The sequence below is a fragment of the Jaculus jaculus genome, chromosome 9, assembly GCF_020740685.1.
Source record: "Jaculus jaculus isolate mJacJac1 chromosome 9, mJacJac1.mat.Y.cur, whole genome shotgun sequence".
Classification (NCBI taxonomy): Eukaryota; Metazoa; Chordata; class Mammalia; order Rodentia; family Dipodidae; genus Jaculus; species Jaculus jaculus.
The window spans coordinates 64504922-64531817 of NC_059110.1; positions in this window are offsets into that span (position 1 = coordinate 64504922).

Genomic DNA, 26896 nt, shown 5'->3' on the forward strand with positions numbered 1-26896 from the left:
TGTATAGGAAATTGAGGCCGCAGCGGAGAAGTAGAAGAGTTATAGAGCATCCAGAGCCTGCACAGGCGGGAAAAGCGGCTCCGGCAGCTTGGCCAACCCCCGCAGCCACAGCGCAGCAGAAAGCCGCCAGACTCGGCTCGAGGCGCAGGAATATCCAGGTGCGGGATTTTCCCCTCACACCACGCTCCCCGCAACTCGGGAAACGTGAGGGGAGAGCGGCAGCGAACAGCGGAGGAGAAGACCACGAAATAGAAGAACACGTGGAGCAGCGAGACAACCAGAGCAGCCGCGGCTCCCTCCCCTCCCCCACCACCTGAACCTAGCTCCAGCGAACACAGCAGCGGCCCGGGACCCGGCCATGACAACTTGGGCTGACAGCAGGACCCAAGCAGGAGCAGAGTTTGGCAGCAACTTCAGCGGCTCCAGCACCGGTACCAGCGGCCCCAGCAGCAGCGGTCCCAGGAGCAGCAGCGGCAGCAGATCCTGCAGCAGCGACTTCGGGGGAAGCAGCGGCGGTGGACACGGCAGCGGCAGCTTCAGCAGCGGTGGTGGCTCCGGTGGTGGCAGCTACGGCAGCAGCAGAGGCAGCAGCAGCGGCTCAGTTTGCCCCGTAGGAAAAGCAAGTGCCCAGCTCCAGAAATCAGAACAGCAGCCTGACGACCCAGGCAGCAACTTGACTGAGACCAAAATCACCCAAGGTAACTGGGATTGCACCAGGGAAGGGTCTCACTTGGTCACAAGCTGACTTGGATCCCTCAACAGACCAGAAATCTAAACATCTTTGTTGATAGAGGATCTTGCATACATACTTGGGGCTGTTTCTGATTGAATGTGTACAGTGCTTAGTTAAATTTTAGAATCTACCTGTATTTTATTCCACTCAGCCTGCTTGAATACTCCTATAGCAGGGAAACTCAACCCCTAAGAACATCTTTGTAGATACTCTGAGAGTCTTAAGAGCCACACCTAATACCTTAAGGTCCTACCCTGAAAATATATTACATCAAATCAATTGATACAGCTAAGAATACACAGATAGCTAGAAAATCCAAGCATTAACTTAATCCAATATGCAAAAATATATACATTATAACACAAGAAACACTAAAAAGCAAGACGATATAAATCCACCTAAAAGTATTAATGCATCAGAAATGTCACCCAGTGAGAAAGAGTTAGAGGAAATGCCTGAGAAAGAGTTCAAAAGAATAATTATAAATATGTTCAAAGAGGTCAAAGAACACATGAAAACAATCAAAGAAGAAATCAAAGAGGAAATCAAAGGAATCAAAAAAGAGGCAGGACACCAATTTAATGAAATAAAGAAGGCAATACAAGACATAAATAGGGAAATAGAAATAATTAAAAAAAAACCAGTCAGAATTACTAGCAATGAAGAACACAGTTAATGAAATAAAAGACTCTGTAGAAAATCTCACCAGTAGGATGGATGAGGGAGAGGACAGAATATCTAAGCTAGAACACCAGGTGGCAGACCTAATGCAGTCCAACAAAGAGAAAGACAAACTTATAGAAAAGTATGAGTGGGAATTTCAAGATATTCGGGACACTATGAAAAGGTCCAATATAAGAATTCAGGGCATAGTAGAAGGAGAAGAACTCCACTCCAGAGGCATAGTAGGCATCTTCAACAAAAACATAGAGGAAAATTTCCCCCAAATTGGGAAAGAGGTGCCAATACAGATACAGGAAGCCTTTAGAACCCCAGCCAGACAAAACTCAGAATGAACGTCTCCTCGCCATATTATAATCAAACTTCCAAACACACAAACCAAAGAAAAAATATTGAAAGCAGTTAGAGAGAAAAATCAAGTTACCTACAAAAGCAAGCCCATCAGAATTACAGCAGATTATTCAACACAAACTTTTAAAGCCAGAAGGGCTTGGAGTGATATATTCCAAGTTCTGAAAGATAACAAGTGTCAACCAAGGTTACTTTATCCTGCAAAGTTATCCATTCAAATAGATGGAGAAAAAAAGACATTACATGACAAAAGCAGGTTAAAGGAGTATTTGAAGACAAAACCAGCTCTACAGAAAATACTTGATAGAATCCTCCATTCTGAACAAAAGGAAAAGCACACATATAAGGAACCTAGAAAAAACAAGCTATACTCAAATACCAGTTAACAGAAAAGAGAACAGGTAGAACCAGTAACACACACACACACACACACACACACACACAAATGGCAAACATAAATACACACCTTTCAATAATATCTCTTCATATCAACGGTCTCAATGCCCCAACGAAAAGACATAGATTTGCAGACTGGGTTAAAAAGCAGGATCCTACAATTTGTTGTCTCCAAGAAACTCACCTTTCTACAAAGGATAGACATTATCTTAGGGTAAAAGGTTGGAAGACGGTGTTTCAAGCAAATGGGCCTAGAAAACAAGCAGGGGTCGCTATCCTAATATCAGACAGGGTAGACTTTAGTCCACCGATAGTCAAGAAAGATAAGGAAGGTCACTTTATATTGACTAAGGGCACACTCCAACAGGAGGACATTACAATCCTAAACATATATGCATCTAACATGGGGGCTCCCAAATTCGTCAAACAAACACTATTAGAAGTAAGGTCACAGATAACACCAAACACAGTGGTGGTGGGTGACTTTAACACCCCACTCTCATCAATTGACAGGTCATCCAGGGAAAGAATAAACAGAGACGCATCTGGACTAAATGAGATCATAGAAGGAATGGACCTAACAGATATATACAGGACATTTCATCCAAAGGATGCAGAATATACATTCTTTTCAGCAGCACATGGAACATTCTCTAAAATAGACCATATATTAGGACACAAAGCAAATCTTAACAAATTCAGGAAAATTGAAATAATTCCTTGCATTCTATCTGACCACAATGGAATTAAACTACAAATCAGTAGCAAGAAAGGCTATAGAGCATACACAAAATCATGGAAACTAAACAATACACTACTAAATGATGAGTGGGTCAATGAAAAAATCAAAAAGGAAATCAAAAAATTTATAGAGTCAAATGATAATGAGAACACAACATACCAAAATCTCTGGGACACAATGAAGGCAGTTCTAAGAGGTAAATTTATAGCCTTAAGTGCCTATATTAAGAAATTAGAAAGGTCGCAAGTAAACGACCTAATGCTTCGCCTTAAAGCCTTGGAAAAAGAAGAACAAGGCAAACAAAAATTAGTAGACGGGAAGAAATAATAAAGATTAGGGCAGAAATTAATGAAATAGAAACAAAAAGAACAATCCAAAGAATTAATGAAACAAAGAGTTGGTTCTTTGAAAGGATAAACAAGATTGATAAACCCTTAGCAAATCTGACCAAAAGAAAGGGAGAAGAGACACAAATTAATAAAATCAGAGATGAACAAGGTAACATCACAACAGATTACAGAGAAATTCAAAAAATCATAGGGACATACTATAAAAGCATATACTCCACAAAGTATGAAAATCTGAAAGAAATGGATGATTTCCTTGATCTATATGACCTATCTAAATTAAATCAAAATGAGATTAATCACTTAAATAGACCTATAACAAACATGGACATCCGAACAGTTATCAATAATCTCCCAACTACAAAAAGCCCAGGCCCGGATGGATTCACTGCTGAATTTACAAGACTTTTAAGGAAGGGCTAACACCATTGCTTCTTAAGCTTTTCCAGGAAATAGAAAAAGAAGGAATACTACCAAACTCCTTCTATGAGGCCAGCATCACCCTGATACCAAAACCAGGCAAAGATAGAACAAAAAAAGAAAATTACAGACCAATCTCCCTCATGAACATAGATGCAAAAATTCTCAACAAAATATTGGCAAACAGAATACAAGAGTATATCAAAAAGATCATTCACCCTGACCAAGTAGGCTTTATCCCAGAGATGCAGGGATGGTTCAACATACGCAAATCTACAAATGTAATACATTACATAAACGGGTTGAAGGACAAAAATCACATGATCATCTCATTAGATGCAGAGAAAGCATTTGACAAAATCCAACATCCCTTCATGATAAAAGTCCTACAGAGACTGGGAATAGAAGGAACATATCTCAATATAATAAAGGCTATTTATGACAAGCCTACAGCCAACATATTACTAAATGGGGAAAAACTGGAAGCTTTTCCACTAAAATCAGGAACAAGACAAGGGTGTCCACTGTCCCCACTTCTATTTAATATAGCTTTGGAAGTCTTGGCCATAGCAATAAGGCAAGAGACACACATAAAAGGGATACAAATTGGAAAGGAAGAAATCAAGTTATCATTATTTGCGGATGACATGATTCTATACATAAAGGACCCTAAAGAGTCTACTAGCAAGCTGTTAGAGCTGATCAAAACCTACAGCAATGTAGCAGGATACAAAATAAATACACAGAAATCAGTAGCCTTCATATATGCTAACAACAAACACACAGAGGATGAAATCAGAGAATCACTCCCATTCACAATTGCATCAAAAAAAAATAAAATACCTTGGAATAAACCTAACCAAGGAAGTAAAGAATCTATACAATGAGAACTTTAAAACACTCAAGCGAGAAATTGCAGAAGACACTAGAATGTGGAGAAACATCCCTTGTTCCTGGCTTGGAAGAATCAATATCGTGAAAATGACAATCTTACCTAAAGCAATCTACACATTTAATGCAATCCTTATCAAAATTCCAAAGGCTTTCTTCATGGAAATAGAAAAAACAATCCAAAAATTCATTTGGAATCACAAAAAACCTCAAATATCTAAAATAATACTGAGCAGCAAAAAAGAGGCTGGTGGTATCACCATACCTGATTTTACCCTATACTACAGAGCCAGAGTAACAAAAACAGCATGGTACTGGCACATAAACAGACATGTAGATCAGTGGAACAGAATAGAGGACCCAGATGTAAGCCCAAGTAGCTATAGCCACCTGATATTCGATAAAAATGCCAAAAATACCCATTGGAGAAGAGACAGCCTCTTCCGCAAATGGTGTTTTGAAAACTGGATAAATATCTGCAGAAGGATGAAAATAGATTCTTCCTTCTTGCCATGCACAAGAATTAAGTCGAAATGGATTAAAGACCTTAACATCAGACCTGATACTCTGAAGCTGTTCTAGGCAAAAGTAGGGGAAACACTCCAACATATTGGTGTTGGCAAAGACTTGCTGAATACAACCCCAATTGCTCAGGCATTAAAACCACAAATTAATCGCTGGGACCTCATGAAATTACAAAGATTTTGCACTGCAAATGACAGAGTGAAAAAAGCAAAGAGGCAACCTACAATATGGGAAAAAATTTTCACCAGCTATATATCTGATAGCAGATTAATATCTAGGATATAAAAAGAACTCAAAAAGTTAAATAATAAGGAATCAAACAAAATGGGCTATGGAGCTAAATAGAGAATTCTCAAAGGAAGAAATATGAATGGCATATAAGCATCTTAAAAAATGTTCTACATCACTAGTCATCAGGGAAATGCAGATTAAAACTACATTGGGATTCTATCTCACTCCTGTCAGATTGGCCACCATCATGAAAACAAATGATCATAAATGTTGGCAGGGATGTGGAAAAAGAGGAACCCTTCTACACTGCTGGTGGGAATGCAGTCTGGTCCAGCCATTGTGGAAATCAATGTGGAGGTTCCTAAAACAGCTAAAGATTGATCTACCATATGACCCAACTATAGCACTCCTAAGCACATATCCTAAGGAATCATCTCATTTCCTTAGAAGTACGTACTCAACCATGTTTATTGCTGCTCAATTTATAATAGCTGGGAAATGGAAACAGCCTAGATGTCCCTCAACTGATGACTGGATAATGAAGATGTGGCACTTTTGTACAATGGAGTTCTATTCCGCAGTAAAGAAAAATTAAGTTATGAAATTTGCAGAAAAATGGATATACCTGGAAAGGATTATACTAAGTGAGGTAACCCAGGCCCAGAAAGCGAAGCACCACATGTTCTCTCTCATATGTGTATTCTAGCTACAGATGACTGGAATTCTGCTTGAGAATGAAAATACTTAGTAGCAGAGGCCAGTAAGTTGCAAAGGAGACATAAAGGGAAGAGAAAGGAAGGGAGGAAGGTACTTAATAGGTTGATATTGTATATATGTAAGTACAATGATTGTGATGGGGAGGTAATATGATGGAGATTGGAATTTCAAAGGAGAAAGTGGGGAGCGGAGGGAATTAACATGGGATATTTTTTTAATAATCATGGAAAATGCTAATAAAAAATAAAAAGAAAAGAAAAAGATACAAGAAGCCAACAGAAATCCAAACAGACTTCACAAAAGGAGAACCTCTCCAAGACGTATTGTCCTCAAGACTCTAAATATTGACACCAAAGAGAAAATTCTAAAGGCAGCTAGGGAAAAACAGCACACCATTTTATAGATAACCCCATCAGAATTACTCCAGTCTTCTCAATGGAAATCCTGAAAGCGAGAAGGACCTAGAAAGAAGCACTCAAAAGTCTAAGAAGCTATAGATTCCAACCCAAACTTCTCTACCCAGCAAAAGTATCCCTCATAATAGATGGGGAAAGAAAAATTTTCCATAACAAAACTCAGCCTTACAATTATATGAACACAAAGCCAAACCTACAGAGTGTATTTCAGGAAGTTCTCCACAGAGAAGAAACAAATAATCAAACTCAAATACCTACAAGAAGCAGGTCACAATAACCAAACTCATGGTAGGCACAAAAAAATTCAAAGTTCATGAAAACACCAACACACATCTACCATCACAATATGGCATTGATCAAATCAAATCTCACATTCATTATCCTAAATATTAATTGCCTTAATTCACCCATCAATAGACACAAGCTAACAGGATGGATCCAAAAATTAGACCCCTCAATCTGCTGCCTTTAAGAAACCCACCTCACCACTGAAGACAGACACCTCCTCCGGGTAAAAGGGTGGAAAACAATATTCCAAGCAAATGGGAATAAGAAACAAGCAGGCATAGCTATATTAATATCAGATAAAATAGACTTCAAACCAAAAATTATCAAAAAGTACCAAGAAGGCCATTTCCAATTTATCAAGGCAACAATCCAATAAGAGGATGTTACAATAAAATCTGTATGCTACAAACACAGGGGCACTACAGTTCATAAAAAAAACCTACTTGACAATAAAACAGAAATAAGCACAAACAGCATCATAGTTGGTGACTTTAATACATATACCATTATCAGTAATAGACAGATCATCCAAACAGAATCTCAACAGGGAAGTAAGAGAGCTCAACAAAACCATAGAACACTTAGACCTAAAGGACATCTACAGAACTTTCCATACCAAATCCTAGACTATGCATTCTTCTCAGCAGCACATGGAACATTCTCTAAAATAGACCATAAACTGGGTCAAAAAGTCTGTCTTCACATATTTAGGAAGATTGACATAATTCCCTGCATGATATCAGATCACAATGCTATATTGCTACAAACAACAAGAGACCCACCAAAAATCCCAATGGGAGCTGGAAACTGAATAGCACACTTTTAAACAATGAATGGATAATGGATGAAATAAAAAATGAAATTGCAAACTTTCTAGAACTGAATGGCAGTGAGAACACATCGTACCAAAACTCATGGGACACAATGAAGGCAGTCCACAGGGGAAAATTCATAGCACTCAATGCCTTCATAAAAAAAGACAAAAAGATCCCAAATCAATAACCTAAAGGCACTTGAAAAGCAAGAAAAATCCAACCCACAAAGCTCCAGAAGGAAAGAAATAATTAAACTCAGAGCAGAAATTAATGAACTGGAAACTAAGAAAACAATTAAGACAATAGACAAAACAAAGAGCTGGTTCTTTGAAAAAATAAACCAAATTGAAAAACCCCTGGCCAGTTTGATCAGGCAAAAAGAAGAGATGCTTCAAATAAACCAAATTCAAAATTAAAAAGGAGAGATCACAACAAACATAAGTGCAATAGTGGTACACAGCCATGGTGAGGAATCAATTGCTCTTGATTTGGCTAACTGATCCACTCAGTGGTACTAGACCCTTAGCTGGAGCTGGGAAACAAGTCAGAACCATACCCAAACACAAGCCCACTCTACAATATCAAGCTACCATCAATCACGGGGTATAAGAGGGCCTACACCTATCAAACTGTCTATCAAAAAAGTAAGTGTTATCTCAATTTTCTGGGTGCTAACTTACTCTCCGTTGGAGAATCTGCTTCTCTTTTCCAGATAGATGCAGATCCTAAGAAGAGAGCTGCCCCAACATACCTCAGAAGGGGCCCAACTGAAACTAAGGACAACTGGCAAAATAAGCAAGGGTGATGTTTTCCTGTGAACTGGATACCAGCACAAAGGGGAAGGAGATCAATGCAGAGAAAAATCAACTCCTACCAAATCAGAGAGCCAGAGCCTCAGAGGCCCCCAACACCTCAGCACTGAAGCAGACCAAAAATGAACCCAACATGGCTCAGGGAAATCTTGCGGAAGAGGGGGCGGAAAGAATGTCAGAGTTACATGTTGGGTCATGATTTTCAGAGACATTTATCATACTAATAACTGGGGGCTAACTCCACAATGCACGACCCATTTTCAATAACAAGGAGGGTCTAATGGGAGGGGGTAGATCACAGATGAGCCTAAATAATGGTACCAAACTGCCTGTATTTACTGAAAAGAAAACTAATAAATTAAATTAAAAATAAATAAATAAATAAATAAAATAAGTGAAATTGCGAGAATCATCAGGACTTATTTCAAAAACCTTTACTCCACAAAACTGGATAATACCAAGGAGATGGATAAATTCCTGGAAACATACCATTTATCAAAGCTAAACTCAGAGCAGATTAATCTTCCAAACAAACCTATCACACTCATTTAAATTGAAAATGTAATTTAAAACAAATCCTCCCTAAAAAGAAGAGTCCAGGACCAGATGGCTTCTCAGCTGAATTCTATCAAACTATCATGGAAGAACTCAAACCAATCTTCCTGAAACTGTGCCACACAATTGGAGAACAGGGAAAGTTACCCAACTCTTTCTATAAAGCTAGTATCACCCTAATTCCAAAACCAGGCAGAGATGCCACAAGAAAAGAAAACTACTGGCCTATTTCCCTGATGAACTTAGATGCAAAGATCCTGAACAAAGTCCTCACAAACTGACAACAACACAACACCACATCCAACAACATATCAAAAGCCCAAATAATACTTAATTTGAAAGAGACTGGAGGAATTCCCATTAATATAAAGAACAAGACAGGGTTGTCCTCTCTCACCTCTGCTTTTCAATATACTACTGGAAGTCCAAGATCAAGCAATAAGACAGGAGAAGGAAATAAAAGGGACACAATTTGGAAAAGAAGTTAAGTTAGCTCTATTCACTGAAGACATGATTGTATATGCAACAGACCCGAGAGGCTCTATCCCAAAACTCTTGAAGCTGATTAACTCCTATAGCAAAGTAGCAGGATACAAAATCAATGCCCCAAATACAGTAGCCTTTCTATGTGCAAATGACAAAGATACAGAGAAAGAAATAAAGGATATGGTATTTTCAATATCAACAAAATATATAATACCTTGGAATAATGTTAACCAAGGAAATGAAAGCTCTATAAAATGAAAACATGAAAATACTCAGAAAAGAAATTGAGGAGGACTTGAGAAAATGGAAAAACCTCCCATGCTCCTGGATCAGCAGAATTAACATTATGAAGATGGCAATTCTTCCAAAGGCAATATACATATTTAATGCAATTCCAATTAAAATACCAACAGTGTTCTTCACAGAGATAGAAAACAATGATCTCAAATTTCATATGGAAAGGCAGAAGTCCTTGCATATCCAAACATATCCTCAGCAAAAGTAATACCTCTGGAGGCATCACAATACCTGATCTAAATCTATATTACAAAGCCATAGTAATAAAAACAGCATGGTCCTGGCACATAAAAACATGAGTATAGACCAATGGAATAGACTTGAGGACTTTGGGTCAGCAATTATAGCTACTTGATATTTGACACAGGCCCTAATAATATAGGCTGGAAAAAAAGACAGCATCTAAAACAAATGGTGCTGGACAAACTGGATAACCACATGCAGGAAACTAAAACTTGATCCACACATTTCACCATGCACTACACTCAAATCCAAATGGATCAAAGATCTCAATACAATACCAGAAACTCAAATACTACTCAGAAGAAAGTAAAGGAAGTACTTTCCATGATATAGGAATGGAAAAAGACTTCCTGAACAAACACCAGTAGCTCATGATCTTAAACCAGTCACTTGACCAATGGGATCACATGAAGCTGAAGAGTTTCTTTACAGACAGGCATACAATAAGCAAACACAATAGATTGCCCTCAGAATGGGAGAAAATATTTGCTGGTTATCCAACTGAAAGGGGCCTAATCTTTAGAATCTACAAAGAACTCAAAAATCTAAACAGTAAAAAGTCAAACACCCCACTCACAAAATGGGGCAAAGAACTGAACAGGTAGTTCACAGAGGAAGAAATACAAATGGCAAACACACAATTAAGAAAATTTTCATCACCCTAATCATCAGGAAATGCAAATTAAAACCACTATGAGATTCCACCTTACCCCAGTAAGGATAGCAAACATCAAAAAATAAAATGAAAAAAAATGCTGGTGAGGATGTGGAGAAGTAGGAACACTCATCCACTGTTGGTGGGAATGTAAGATGGTACAACCACTTTGGAAACGATATGGAGAATCCTGAGTAAACTGACTATAGAGATACCAACTGATCCATTTATTCCCTTACTGGGCATCTACCCTAAAACCTTCAAACCATGGGCCAGAGAAATTTGCTCAATGTTTGTAGCAGCTCAATTCATAATAGCTAAGAGTGGGAATCAACCCAGATGTCCATCACTAGAAGAATGGATAACTAAGATGTGGTGTATCTACGCAATGGAATTCTATACAGCAGTAATAAAAAATGACACAATGAAATTTGAGGAAAAATGGTTGAACCTGGAACAGATCATTCTCAATGAACTTACACAATCACAGAAAAAAAAATCACCACATAGTCTCACTCATCTACAGCACCTAACCTGAATCTACCCAAGATGTCTTACATACCCAGCCAGCATCTCGTGGAGTAGGCAACAGGATGGATGGGGAGGGAAAGGAGGGTAAGGGAGGGGGAAGGAAACACAAATCTAGACCCAAACGGCAATGGTACCATAAAATTCTACATCCTAAAAGGCAGACCAAATGGCTGAACCTTCACCAGGCCCTTAGAGGGAATGCCTGAGCCATAGCTTCCCTCCTTCTCTCTCTCTGTTTACTCTCTAACTCTTTTATATTAGTTATCTTTTTCTTCCTTTTCTTAGTGGGCACTGACCTGTAACTAACAGTACCAGCATATGGCTATCATCCACAGTGAGCTTTTGATCAGAGAGACCTACAAGATTTCCTAAAAGAAAGACAGATTTCCTACAGAGTACTTGATAACCTACTAAAGGTTAGTGGGAAGACCCTACTGCTGAATACACCTTATGTGGTTGACATGTATAATGGAATGTCATGGCTGGAAGCTGGAAGAGAGTCAGTCCCCAGACAGTCAGCATGTCTAGTGCCAGAAGGTGCTACATGGGCGACTGTGGGAAAATGACCAATATCTGTCAAAGCAACTCATGGTCTAACCTACTTAGCAGCAAATAACCTGTAGTGATGCTCACACAAGTGCAATAGTGGCACACTGCCATGGTGTAAAACCAACCGCTCTTGATTTGGCTAACAGATCCCCTCAGTGGTACCATACCTATAGCTGGATCTGGGAAACAAGTCAGAAACATATCCAAACATAAGTCCACTCTCCATTAACAAGTTACCATCAATTATGGCCTACAAGAGGGCCTACACCTATTAAATTCTCTATAAAAAGTAAGGGTTAGCTCATTTGTCTGGTGCTAACTTACTCTCTGTTGGAGGATCTTCTCTTTTTCAGATAGATGTAGATCCTAAGGAGAGAGCCACCCCATCTTATGTCAAAAGGGCCCCATCTGAAACTAAGAACAATTGGCGAAACAAGCAAGGGTGCTGTTTTCTTGGTGAACTGGATACCAGCACAAGGTTGAAGGAGATCAACACAGAGAAAAATCATCTCCTCTCAAATCAGAGATCCAGAGAACCAGAGGCCCCCAACACCTCATCACTGGAGCAGACCAAAAGTGAACCCAACATGGCTCAGGGAAATTTTGCCGAAGAGGTGGTAGAAAGAATGTCAGAGCCACATATTGGGTCATGATATACAGAGCCATTTATCCTACCCATAACTGTGGGCTGACTCTAGAATGCATGATCCATATACCTCAACAAGGAAGGGCCAGGGGGAGGGGGTACAACATGGATGAGCCTAACAATGGTACCAAATTGTCTGTATTCACTGAGTACAAAACTATTTAATAAAAAAATAAAAAGTAAAAAAAAAAAAAAGTTAGTTTATATGCTAAAATTTGACAAAATAGAGCACATATTTATCCTTGGTATCTGTTATGCTGATCTTCTTACTCATAAAGGGAAGGTCATAATAATCCTTAGTTTGTGGAATCATAGAGTTAAATGGGATGATCTCTGTAACTACCAGCTTGTTGTAAAGGTCAGTAAATTACCCAGTATTGGGTAATGTATTTATTGGCAATAAAACTTTTTACTAAATAATAAAAAAAAAATGAAGTAGGGACTGAACACAATGTTCTCAAAGAAAGAAGTATATATGGTCAATAAACATCTATAAGTATGTTCAATATCTTGAGATTTCAGGGAAATGCAAATTAGAACTATTTTTTAGAATCTACTCACTTTATTCATTATCATTATCATCAAAATATCATATGACAATACATGCTGCAGGTATGTTAAGAAAGGATGGCCCTCATCAAGTGTTGGTGGGAATGTAAACTTGTACAACCACTTTGGAAATCAATATGGAGTCTCCTCAAAAATCTAAAAATAGATCTAGCATTTTATTCACCTATAACAATGCTAGCCATGTATCCTGAAGACTCTACACATTACTACAGAGGTAATTCCTCAGCCATTTTTTTTTTTTTTTTTGGCTGATCTATTCATAATAGCAAGGAAATGAAATCAGCTCAAATGTCCATAAATGGATGTATGGATAATGAAAATGTGCTACATATGCAATGAAATTCTATTCTCTAGTAGGAAAAATAAAGTTATGAACTTTGCAGAAAGTTGGATGGCCCTGAAATGATTCATACTTACTGAGTTTACACAAACTCAGAAAGACAAATACCATGTGAACTCTAGCATATGTAGATCCTAACATTGAATATTTTGGCAGGAGCAACAGAAGTACTGGTTAGGAAGCTATAATGAGGCTTAGAGAGAACAGAAATATGAAGGTATTACAGGAGCACATACTGTATACACAAGTGTAGGAAAACATGGGGAGAAAGGGCTTAGGGGAACTACAGTAAGGTAGGGAGGGGAGGAGAACATACAAAAACTCATGATGGCATTAAATAATACCATATAAACCTTAGTTAACTAATTAAAACATATAAGTCTATTAAAAACAGAGGGGCAGTAGAGAAATGGCTCAGAAGTTATGGTGCTTCCCTGAATATTCTAAGGATCAAGATTCAATTCCCCAGTACCCATATAAAGCCAGATGCAGAAGTTGATGCCTATGTCTGGAGTTCATTTGTAGAAGCTAGAGACCCTGGCATGCCCATTCTCTCTCTCTCAGCCTCTGACACTCTCTCATAAATAAATAAATAAAATAAAATAAAATAAATATTAGAATAGGCAGTATAGTTTGGGCAGAAGCAACCTGTAAGGCTGATGAAAGCTTTACCCTAAAATGAGGCTGTTGCTGGTAAGCCTCAGCATCAGAATTGAGTAACCTGCAGCCCCCCACACTCCCCTGCCACACACACTGAGCTATTTGTGAGACAGGCCCATGAGGACCTCAAGGCAATGCAGGCTTTGGCAAAGGGCTTGGTCACCTACAAGATCTAAATTGTTAAGTCATATTCCTGAAGACACCACAGGCTGCAATGATAGGACATTAAGAGATTGTGCTGGAACTGTGAAGGAATCCAACTCCTTGCTGGCTAGCTCTATATGCTAGAACATGCAAACCACTAGGAGGTAAAAGTCTCCAACAACATGAACAAGAAATGGATCTTTCAAGATACAACATCAACCAGCCAAGCAAGATGTGCACAAAGGTAAAATGGTGGCACATGGGCTATGGGGGTGTTGCAGTCAGGTTCGCATTGCTGGTAGAAATCACCCAACCAAGAACAGATTTGGGGAAAAAAGATTTAACTTGGCTTAGACACTCAAGGGGAAGTTCCATGATGACAGGAAAAATGATGCCATGAGCAGAGGGTGGACATCACCCCCTGGCCCACATAAGGTGGACAATAGGAACAGAAGAGTGTACCAAACACTGGCATGGGGAAACTTACTATAACAATACATTCCTTCAGAAGGCATTAATTCTCAAATCTCCATCAGCTGGGAACCTAGCATTCAGGACACCTAAGTTTATGGGGGACACCTGAATTAAACCATCACAGGGGGTAATCAACTGCTTTTTGGATATGAGATCCATTCAGAGGGAAAGAATTTATAGGTTCTGAGAATCAAGCCAGAAACTTATGGCTTGAAAGGTCATAGACTCTACAGGGAAACTCCCACTGTTCTTTGGCTAAAAACACCAAAAAGTGTTCTAAATATCCTTGCTTATCTTATTTGACCTATACTGCTCTCAGTCTTGGCTAGAGAATCTGATTTTTACAGATAGCTGCTGTATTAGAGTTCTCTAGAGAAACAGAATTGATAGAATGTGTTGATATTGAAAAGAGGATTTATTGAATTAGCTATGGTAGTTCAACAATAGCTGTCTGCAAGCTTGAGATTCAAGGAAACTGTTAGCTGCTCAGGCTACATGGGTGGATGGCTCTGAATTCCCAGTATGGCACCAAATATCTGGAAGATTGCTGGAAAGAAGCTAGTCTTTATTGAACATTGGAAGGCTGTTGAAACTTGGTTCCAATACCACTGAAGGATAACTGAATAAGGCAGATGTCTACACAAGTGAATAGCAGGGTTCAGCCAGGAAAAAACACTTAGCAGTGAGTAGCACAGGCAGCCAGGTAAAAAGGGGCTGTGTTTTCTCATAAATTTATTATACATACCCCACCATTGGGAAGGCTTCCCACTCTGGAGGGAGGACTTACTCCTTCACCTAATCCTTCATGGAAGCAAACTCATAGACCTACCCAAGAGGAATGCCTGTGGATTTCTAATCTGACCACCTTGGACACCAGAACCTAAACTTCAAAAATCCACCCCTTGTCAACTTTCAATAGACAATCAATAAGTTTAGAATACTTTCAATTGTAGATAGGGACAGCCCCAACATACTTCAATCCTCACTGAGTTTCTATTTCGGGGCTCCTATTCATGTTAATGGATGTTTTATCCTTGTAATTAATCCTGCCTGCCTGTTTATATTTTTATTGTAATTCTGATTCTTGTACAATAAAGCTTGTTGCATTAATTCCTCTCACCAACTTTGTGGACTGTTTCAAAACCCAGGAATGGTAATTATTTCTGCTCCTGGGTAAGAATCCATTCTAGCAGAGCTCAGTAAGAACTCCCTTTGCTTTAATGGTAACACTAAGAGGCACCATAAATTATCTCCTGGGCTAATGATATATTCTTCCTTACCTTCATTGTGGAGGAGCACTCCATCTGGTAGGCTGGATCAATTATCCCTGCTAACACTAAAACTCCTTTCTCAGTCTGTTGTCTCAAAGACATCAGGAGCCTAAAGTGGCCAGGAGGAAGGTTGAGCATCTAGTTCAGTGGAATGTTAATTTTATATCCTGGAAAAAGTACGCCTGCCCCAAGAAACAAAAGCTCTAGGCCAGCAAAGCATAAGTTTGCAGCAACAGGAAGCAAAAAATTGGTTAATGGGTCACTTGGGATGATTGTTAAATGGTACCATTTTTTTTTCCACTTCCATCTCTTGGTTCCTGGACCCATGAATCCTTCAACATATTGTCATAGGCAATGACTTTCTGACTATAACCCCAACATTGCCCAGGAAATAAAATCACTCATCAACCACTGGGATCTCATGAGATTACAAAGCTTTTGTACAGCAAAGTACGCCGTGAATATGACAAAGAGCCAACCTACAGAATGGAAGAAAAAATCTGCCAGCTATACATCTGAGCGAGTATTCCAAAAGATACAAAGAACTCAAAGAACAGAACAATAAGAAATCAAACAACCCAATTAAAAAATGGGCTAGAGAACTAAATAGAAAGTTCTCAAAAGAAGAAATCCAGATGGCATATAAACATCTAAAAAAGTGTTCTATATCTTAATTAAAATTACTTTGAGATTCCATCTCACTCCTGTCAGAATAACTTTCATCAAGAAAACAAATGACAAAAAAATTTGGTGAAGATGCAGAAAAAGGTGAACCCTTCTACACTATTGGTGGGAATGTAGTCTGATACAGCCATTGTGGAAATCAGTGTGGAGTTTCTTGAGACAGAAAAAATAGATTTGAGGTATGATTCAGCTATAGAACTCCTAGGCATATATCCTAATGACTCTTCGCACTACCTTAGAGATACTTGCACAACTATGTTTATTGCTGTTCTATACACAACAGCTAGGAAATGGAACAAGCCTAGAACAAGCCTAGATATCCCTCAACAGATGAATTGATAATAAAGATGTGGTAAATTTACACAACAGATTTCAAGTCAGTGGTAAAAAATTGAAATTATTAAATTTGCAGGGAAATGGATGGATCTGGGAAGAATTATACTTTGTGAGGTAACCCAAGCCCTGATAGCCAACCACCACATGTTCTTTCTCATAAGTGGATACTAGCTACAAATGTTTAGAATTGTGTGTGAGTTGGAATTTAATAAAATCAGTAGCAGAAGCCAGTAAGCTAGAAAAAGGCTATAAGGGAGGGAGGAGAGGGAAAGACTTACGGGGAAGGTATTGTATATATGTAAGTAGAAGAACAGATTACAGGGAGTGGAATGGCTAAGAAAGGCCAGGAGAAAAGATTGAGTAATAGAAGGTTGGGAGGAGAGGGCTATTCAAAATTCAAGCTATTCTAAATAAGACATATGAAAGTCTACATTTTTAGATAATGGTACATCCAGAAGCCATAGAAAATTACTAGAAAATTTTCAGTGTCAGGGATGGGCTACATTCCAGTGAGTTGTTGGCCAGGGAGAGATGAGTTTCCTGGATGCAACAAATGGCAGGATCCTGCCTTTTAATCCAGTCTGCAAGGTTATTTCATTTCATTGGGACACTGAGGCCATTTATATTAAGAGTTATTATTGAAAGATATATGTGTGTATTCTCTCCATTCTTCTTGTTTTGTAGTGCATCCTGTTTTCTGTTTATGCTCTTTGTTTGAACTGTTGAGTATGTTTTTTTTTTTTCTTCTTATTTCCTCATGTGTGTGCTTTGCTTTCTCTTAAGAGTAAATAATTCCTTCAAGTATTTTCTATAGAGCGGGCTTAGTTTTAATATATTCCTTTAGCCTGTTTTTGTTGTTGTTTTTGTTTAGAGTTTCCTTTTTTATTTCCCCCACAACGCATTCATTGTTTAAAAGTACATTGTTCAGTATCCAGGAGCTGGTAGAATTCCTGATGTGTCTCTTGTGGTTAATTTCTAGCTATAAAGCTTTGTGATATAATATAATGCAGGAAGTTATGTCACTTTTCCTGAATTATGGAGGCATGCTATATAGCCTAATATATGATTATTTTGGAGAAGGTTCCATGGACTGCAGAGAAGAATGTGTATTCTGTAGAACTGGGGTGGAATGTTCTATAGATGTCCGTTAGGGGTAGCTGATCTATGATGTTGTTGAGCTCTATTGTTTCCCTATTGATTTTCTACTTGGATTATCTGTTGATATATTTTAGTACTGAAGTCCTCAGGTATGACAGTGTTGGTGTTTATTTCTCTTTTGTTGTCAAGTAGGTTTTGTTTATATAAACTCTGGTGCCCCTATGTTTGGTGCATATAGATTTATGACTGTGATGTCCTCATGTTTGATCGTTCCCTTGATGAGTAAGAATTGGTCTTTTTTTCATGACTTTTGGGTTGAAGTCTATTTTATCAGATATTAATATAGAAACACCTTCTTTTTCTTATTTCCATTTTCTTAGCATACAATGTTCCATCATCTTTCCCTAAGGGGGTGTCTATATTTAGGGGTAGGTTGTTTTCTTGAAGACACCAGATAGAGGGGTCCATTTTCTCTGATCCAACCAGTTAACTTGTGTCTTTTGATGGGTAAATTAAGAACATTATTATTTAAGACTATTACTCTGATGTTTGACTGAATCCCTTCGATGATGGGGTGTTTTATGGGGTTTGGTGCCTTCTTGGGCTTTGTAATTTTTTGAATTTGCTATAGTTTTGCTTATTGAAATATTCTCAGCTCTTGAGTTTGACTCATCTGTGTGGAATATTCCCTGAAGTATTCTGTGTAGTTTTGACTTAGTGTTCATATAGTCATAGAACTTACTTTTTCATGGAAAGTTTTTCTTTTACCATCTGTCATAAGAGATACTTTCACTGGGTTCAGTAGTTTGGGTTGGAAGCCATATCTTTTTAGATGTTGAGGTGTTTCATTCTAGACACATCTGGCTTTCAGGGTTGTCATAGTGAAATTTAAGGTAATTCTGATTGGAGTCCTTGGATCTCCGGGGCCACAGTTCCCCAGAGATGTTCAGGCAACTTGCAGACCAGGGTTTTGAGTGGACATGAGCATGATGGGGAATACACCTGGGAGATGACTTCAGGGAATAGCTCTGTTTATTCAATAGTAAAATGGATTTATAAGCAGCTGTGAGAGAGTGTAAAGAGGGTCCTAAGGGGTTTGATGGGTTCAAAGGTTTCTTGCCTAAGGAATGTTCATTGCACCACATAGGGAGAGAGTCATGTGATCTACATAGTTGAGGGAAGAGGGTTGTGAAGGTATCTCTCATAGTCTTCTATGTCAATGCATTTTCCCTCCATACTACTGGCAATAACTACATCTATGGCCTCAAGAATGTCTCTCCCCAGCATGTTAGTTGTTACATCCACCACTAGGAGTCAGATGAGACCTATAGTTCCAACAGTGTCCTTCCTCTTAAAGATTTCTTTTGTTACATATACATGTGAAGGACTGCCTACCCCAATTAATTGGGCCCCAGGAATTAATTCCCAGTGTTGGGGAACTTCAGATTACTTTAGGATTGTCTTATCTACCCCAGTATCAATTAGACATTTGTAAAAATTTCCTCCATTCTCTAAGGCTAGCCTTGGGTGGGCCCCCTCTAAGATGCTTGTTACCCATTGTATATATGGGCTTTCCCTCTTATTAGCAAGGCTGAGAGTTTCCCCTTTGGGAATTTAAATGCTCTAAAGGTTTGCCATCTTTGTCATAAGTAGAGTGGCAGTCTTTTTTCTAATGATACCTCTTGCAACATCTAAGGCAAATTGTTTTATTTGCGGGGGGGCACCTTAGTGGCCTGATGCTGAAGACATTACCCTTTTCAATGTCCATCTTCTCCACAATTGAAGCATTTGCCTCTAGGTTTTAAGGCTGCCACAGAGACCTGTACCAGAGAAGCAGCCTTATATGAAGAACTGATATCCTGAGTGGTGACTATGCATTTATCATAATTTTCATTGAAGCTTTGGCAACTTAGCCTACATTCTGAAGTCTTACCTTCCCAAATAATGCTTTTGAGAAGGAAGTCCCTGGCCTTTGGGTGAGGGATTTTTCTCTCTAAGTTGGTCCTTTAAAAAAAAAAATTATTTATTTATTTGAGAGTGACACAGAGAGAAAGAGGGAGGGAGGGAGAGAGAGAGAGAGAGAGAGAGAGAGAGAGAGAGAGAGAGAGAGAGTGTGTGCCAGGGCTTCCAGCCACTGCAAATGAACTCCAGACACGTGCACCCCCTTATGCATCTGGCTAACGTGTTTTTTTTTTTTAATTTTATTTATTTATTTATTTGAGAGCAACAGACACAGAGAGAAAGACAGATAGAGGGAGAGAGAGAGAATGGGTGCGCCAGGGCTTCCAGCCTCTGCAAATGAACTCCAGACACGTGCGCCCCCTTGTGCATCTGGCTAACGTGGGACCTGGGGAACCGAGCCTAGAACCGGGGTCCTTAGGCTTCACAGGCAAGTGTTTAACCGCTAAGCCATCTCTCCAGCCCTAAAGTGGGTTTTGGGGAATTGAGCCTCAAACTGGGGTCCTTAGGCTTCACAGGCAAGCACTTAATCACTAAACCATCTCTCTAATCCTCTAGTTGGTTCTTGCCCTTAATATAAAATCAGAGAGGGTCTCCTCTGGCTTCTGACGAAAACAGAATAAGGAAGAGGTATTATCCTGGGTACTAGGGGAATGGGAGTTATTCTACCCCATGCCTGAAGGGTGCAGACACAAACTTGGTCATAGAACCATGGAGGCTGTTAGGTCTGTTGAAGGCCTGTAAAGACATCGCCCTGTCTAAATATTTCATCAGATCCCCAGGGAATGTTCCCTTTGTTTTGATTTATTTTTATTTGTTGGAGGCATTTGTTTCTATAGAGGGCTTCCAGTTGAAAGAACAGGGGACTAGGCACTGAGGACTGGCAGATTTCATGCCATTCCTGGAGGGTATTAATGGAGCCCCATTGGCTCAGGAGGAGGGACTTAGTCCATGGTACATAGATCCCATCCTCCCTAATGGCCTATCTGAACTCCTTAAGATCACCAACTTGATAGGGATAGCAATATAGGGAATGAGCCCAAGTTGGTTGAACATTAACAAGAAAGGCTTCTACTTCCTGATTGAATGTCTTTTTATTGTTATCTCGGGGCTCACATAATTGTGTGATCATAAGTGGGAGAGCAGATGGAGGGGAGTACAGGCCAGGGGAAATTATCATGTTAGGACACTTTTGGCCTGTGTTACATGAGTCCAGAGGAGGGAAGCCCAGATTGGGAGGTGGGTATGGTGGCACAGGTGGATAAAGGGGAGTGGATGTAGGGGAGTTGGGAGTCATTTTCTTCTAATTTCTTCAATTGGGATTTCAAGGGAATTGAAGTCTGCCACTGGCCAGTCCCTAGGACTCTCTTCATCAGAGTCATCATCTGATTTTTGAGTTGAGGTGGTCTTAAGGAACCACCTTGCATTGCCTAACAACTGCTGCGATTGGGAGAAAAGAGAGAGAGGCAGAACTTCCTGAACCTCCAATCTCCTGGCTAGATAGTCTATGTGGGTCCACACGTCTGGGTCATATGGATCCCCAGAAATCATCCAGGAGATGATCTGGAGGACTTCTTTCCAGAAAAGATAGCCTCCCAGAAGGAGATAGCCTCTCTTTAGGAGGGCATAATTCCCCTAACTTTCAGGAAAGCCCTTGATCCATGAATCTGTGATTCCTTTTGGCAGACGGCAATGTTTCCCATGATAGAAGAGTGGAAATGCCAAGACCAGAAGGCAACATTTCCGCAGGCTGAATATCACTGTGGGGGATTCCCCAAATGTCAGGATGCAAGCTTGTCCACAAGTTTAAGAATCCAGTGACCTGCCCTACAAGCTTTTAAGAGGTTGATGTCTTACCAGCTTTTTGTGTTTGAGAAAAATAGATAGGTCTTTTCTATGCCCAAATGGGCTGTCAGAGTCCAGGCAGAGGACAACTTGCCTTCAGTCAATGTTGAAGACTGGTCTTGGCCCAAAGAAGTCAGTTGCCAGTTCATCATGTTTGGTCCTTTGTGATGGTGTAACCCAAAATTAAAGGAGGAAAAAGAGAAACCTGCCAGCCATCAAAAACTTGGGCCAACAAGGGGCCAACATCTTCCAGACAATGGTGATTGTCCCTCTGGGAAAGCACTGACCTACCCTGGCACATCTCAAAGGGTCCCTGTTCAGGCACCAGTTGTGGGTCCCTGGATCCCCAGGACCACAGTTCCCTGGAGACATCCAGGCAACTTGCAGAGCAGGGTCATGAGCATGATAGAAAATACACCCAGGAGAAAACTTCAGGGAGTAGTTTGGTTTCTTCCATAGGGAAATAGGTTTATAAGCAGTTGAGAGAGAGCAGGAAGAGGGTCCCAAGGGTATTGGTGGGTTCAAAGGTTGCTTGCCAAGGAACGTTCATTACAGCATGTAGGGAGAGAGCCAGGTGATGTACATAGTGGCAGGAAAGGGTCACAAGGGGATGGGCTGTTTGAAGGCTGCTGGCTGATACTATATATGGAGTTTCCTAGACAACTGGCCAAAGATCACAGGGCTTATCTGAACATTCAGGTATCCCAGGTTTGGAGAGGTAGTGGCCCTAGCTCCTGCCAACATTGGGGTCCAAGATTTTGTCCAAGAGTCCAGGCTCTAAGACCCTCAAGAATGGGGAGAGGATCCTTGCTCACTGTAAGCCCTGAAAACTGGGGAAAGTTCAAGCTGTTGCAACCTCTCCATAGCCTGGGGCTTTCATCTCAGATGGGTTAGGCTTGCTTTAACCAGGGACCCTGCCTGTGTCTCACAGGTATGGAGTAAGTGGCTTCTCTCTGCTGCTTTTAGCACTCACTCTTCATTTTCATTACTAAGATCTTTAACTATTATGTGCCTTGGAGAGTTTCTTCTTTAGTCCTGTCTGGTTGATATTATGTGAGCTTCTTATATCTATATTGGCATTTTTTGCAAGATGAGGACATTTCACTTCAATAATTTTGTTGAATATATCCGTATATTCTTTAGCCTTGAATTTTTCCCCTTCTGGTATACCCATGATATGGATGTTTAGTCTTTTTAGGGTATCCCACAGTTCCTTCATATTCTGTTTCCTTGATTTTTTTATTTTTTAATTGACAACTTAGATACTTATAGAAAATAGACCATGATAATTCCCTCTCCTCCTCTCCCCCAATTTCCCTTCCACAACTCCACTACACATCATATCTCCTCCCTCTCTCCAGAAGGCTCTCTTTTATTTTGATGTCAACATATTTTTCTCCTATTATGAGGGTCTTGTGAAGGTATTGATAGGTACTGTGAGGTCATGGGTATAGAGAGCAATTTCTTTCTGGACAGTTATATTGTAAGGAGTCGTACCCTTCCTTTGGCTCTTACATTCTTTCTGCCACCTTTTCTGCGATGGACCCTGAGCATTGGAGGGAGAAATAGAGATGTTTCAGTGCTAGACGCTCTTATGTGACTTGTTCTAAGCATTATGTTGCCTTTTTGGTCATCCCAATGCTCACCACCATCTATTTTTTTTTTTTTTTTTTTTAAGGTAGGGTCTTACTCCAGTCCAGGATGACCTGGAACTCACTATGAAGTCTCAGGGTGGCCTCAAACTCATGGGGATCCACCTACCTCTGCCTCCCGAGTGCTGGGATTAAAGGTATTGGTCACCATGCCTGGCGTTTTGTATTTTTCACTTATTATAATTATTACTATTATTATTATTATTATTATTATTATTATTTGCTCACCACCATCTTAAAAGAGAAGAACCTCTAACCAAAAGTGAGAATAAAATTAATATATGGATATGAACATGAAGTGTAGTGCTTACAGGGCAGTTTGGTGATCATAATATATGCATTTAGCCAGACAAGAGCAGGCTTTCTATCCCTAAGGCTCATAACTTCCCCTGATATAGGCTTTTCATCAAGATCTCAGTACCAGGCATGTATTCCCTCCCAAGAGTGCGCCTCCAGTCTGCTTTTAGAGCAATTGATTTTCCCCAGATCAGACATGCCACTATTTTACCCACTTGGTCATTTGGCCTGTCTGGCCAAACTTGAGGCTTCCAGTGTCCACTATGAAACACTGCTAATGACTTCTGGGTTTCTTTGAAAGTTTTTTTTCCCCATTGTGTCCATATCTTTTTTGGGGGTACAATTTCAGGTTGAGATCTGATTTTCTTGATGCTTCCTAGAATTCATTCTTATATCTGAACATGTCTGCATTAAGCTTAATCAGCTGGTTATTGTGATTCTCTGTTTGTTGACGCACCTTAAATTCACCTAAATCTCTTTTGCAGACTGTCTGGTTTTCTTCAATTAAGTTAAGCCTAGACACCAAAGCTGTGTGCTTGAAGAGATAATTCTGTTCAATTTCATTTATGGAAGAGTTGGTTTTGTAATGGTCTGCCTCCAGTTCAGTGATTTTCTTGATCAGGATGACATAGCTTGTCATGTTTTCATTTTAGAATTCAATTTCTATTGTTTTTCTCTATGTTTTTATTGGAGGCTTTCCTTGTGGAATTAGGCATCATTGGTGGAGAGCCCTTAGTTTTTTGACTTTTTGTGTGTGTGTGTACTGTGGTCCACCCATCTTGAAGTAAAAGTTTTATTTTATTAAGGAAGAAGCAAGTGGTTGTCTTTCTGGGATCTTCAGTAAGTATTCTGTTTTAAATTTGAACCAGATGGATGAGGTTATAACTGCAGATGTATGGATTGTGGAGGTTGCAAGTGTATCAAGGGAACCTGGGTAACTGGGAGTTGGGGAACCAGGAGTTCATACCTAGTCACTCCACTTGCATGCCCTCTTCAGCATAGAGGAAACAGTGTTTGTGGAATCAGGCATTGAAGAACCAGGGGTTGGGAATCTAGAGTCCAGGAGCAAAAAGCCAGCTCCTATAGTGGACTATGTACCCTCTGTCTCAGGGTAACAGGGAGATGGATACCTGGATGCCAGTCAATCAGGAAGATGGAGGAAAAAAGAAAAACTGCTTCTATAGAATATGCAAGGCCCAAATTGCCTCAAGCCAGCACTGGGGAACCAAGGCCAGGGAACTGAGAAGTGGGGAACTAACAGGGATCGCTGTCCTACTCACTCCACCACCAGCATTTTTAACCAGCAGTGAACCTTTCCAGCTTTCCAGCTGGCCAGCCAACCCAAATATGCCAACTGGTGAAATGGTGGCATGTGTATTGTGGGGAAACAAACTACTCTCTTATTGAATTACAGGCCCACTCCATGGGAAAGAATTTATGCCGGTTACTGAAAACTCAGACAAAAGTTCATTGATGGTAAGGTCATAAGCCTTATGGTGGGAACTGCTACTGTTGTTCCTGTCTGGGTAAATGGATACACAATTCACACTAAACTGCCCTCTAAACACTTATGTTTGTAACTATATATTAACACTATTCTAACTGTTGGTTAGAGAAAGTTCTATTTTCAGATGACAGTGATCACTGGAGAAATACAAATCTCATAAAATTGCTGAGAAGACATGATAGTGGTGTGTTAAGTACTAAGTGAGGCATCTCCCTTATAAGCTCTAAGGCTCAGAGACCATTACACAAGAGGTGGTGGAAAGAATATAAGAGCCAAATGAAGGGGAGCAATGCTTGTGATACTGTGTTCTAAATACAAAGTGACTATGATATTCAGGACATTACATTGGCTCATATTATCTATAGAAGACCTGCTTAATAAGAGGGGGAAATGATGAGAAATCTAGAGGAGAAATTAGTTGGAAATAAAAAAAAAAACTCTTTGGAGAGTAATTTAGGGTAAGGAGAAAAGGGGATGACTGTGGGAGAGGATTATAATCATGGTGTATATAGTGTGTACATGAAAAGAGATTGCCAGTAAAAAGTTTTAAAATGGAAGAAAATAAACAAGAAAGAAAAACTGTAAATATAAAATGGAAGTATAATTAATGAATCAACAAAGAGCTTAGGCAAGAGATTGTAGTACAAGAAACCACACTCAGATATCTCAGTCTTCAATAAAAATCACCTTTATATCTATATACCAAATTGGGTAATCAGTCTAGAAAGCTATGTTGAGCTGGTGAGGCTACTGACTGTGGAGGTAGAAATTTTTGGGTTTTGAAAGGCTACTGACTTTGAGGGTACAGTATGGTGTTGGGTTTGTGGGAATATGTGACTGTGGAGGTGGAATACTCTGTTGGTTTGGTGAGGGTACTGGCTCTGATTATAAAATATTGTGTTGTATTTTATGAGTGTGCTGACTGTGATGATGTTGTCTGATCTTCACATGACCTTAATCATATCTGTAAAAACTGGTTTTACCAATATGTAATACAAGAGTTTCAGGAATAGGATATATTTATCTTTAACAACCATTTATGTACACAAAGAAGTAAAGGGATTTAAAATATCTCAGATATCTCAATCTTGAATAAAAAGTACAAAGTAACGAGACTTACACTATTCAACTTGAGTACTTTTTGTAAAGACATGTGATGAAGATAGTGTATTGATTACTTAAGGACTGACAGACCCTACTGAGAAACAGAGTCCAGCAACAGCAATAGCTCTTGCTAATCAAGATCTATTTCCTTTTTCACAAAGGATCCACATAAGTATAATAGGAAAATAATTTCTTTGGGACTAATCCTACACAGACCTAAAATAATGGCCAAAGCTATAAAGGTTCCAGAAGAATATCTAGAAGAATGTTGTTGTAACTTTAAGCAGGTAAAGTTTATTATAATAGGGAAATTAATAACTATACAATGAAAAATACCAAATTAGTAACATCCCTCAGAATGTAAATTCATCATTGAAAGATATCTTTTATAAAATGAATAAGCAGACTGAAAACACCAAATCCTGGTGATGATGCAGAAAAGTGGAACTTTCAGAATCTGGTGAAAGTCACAAATTAGGCAACACCTGGCAATTGCTTCTACAACTAAACATCCACCCCCATGTAGCAATAATATCACCTCTATGTGTTCATAGAAGAAAAATGAAAATGTATGCTTATAAAAGGATATGAATGTGTTTGTCTTTTGTTTTCTGGGTTTTTTTTTTTT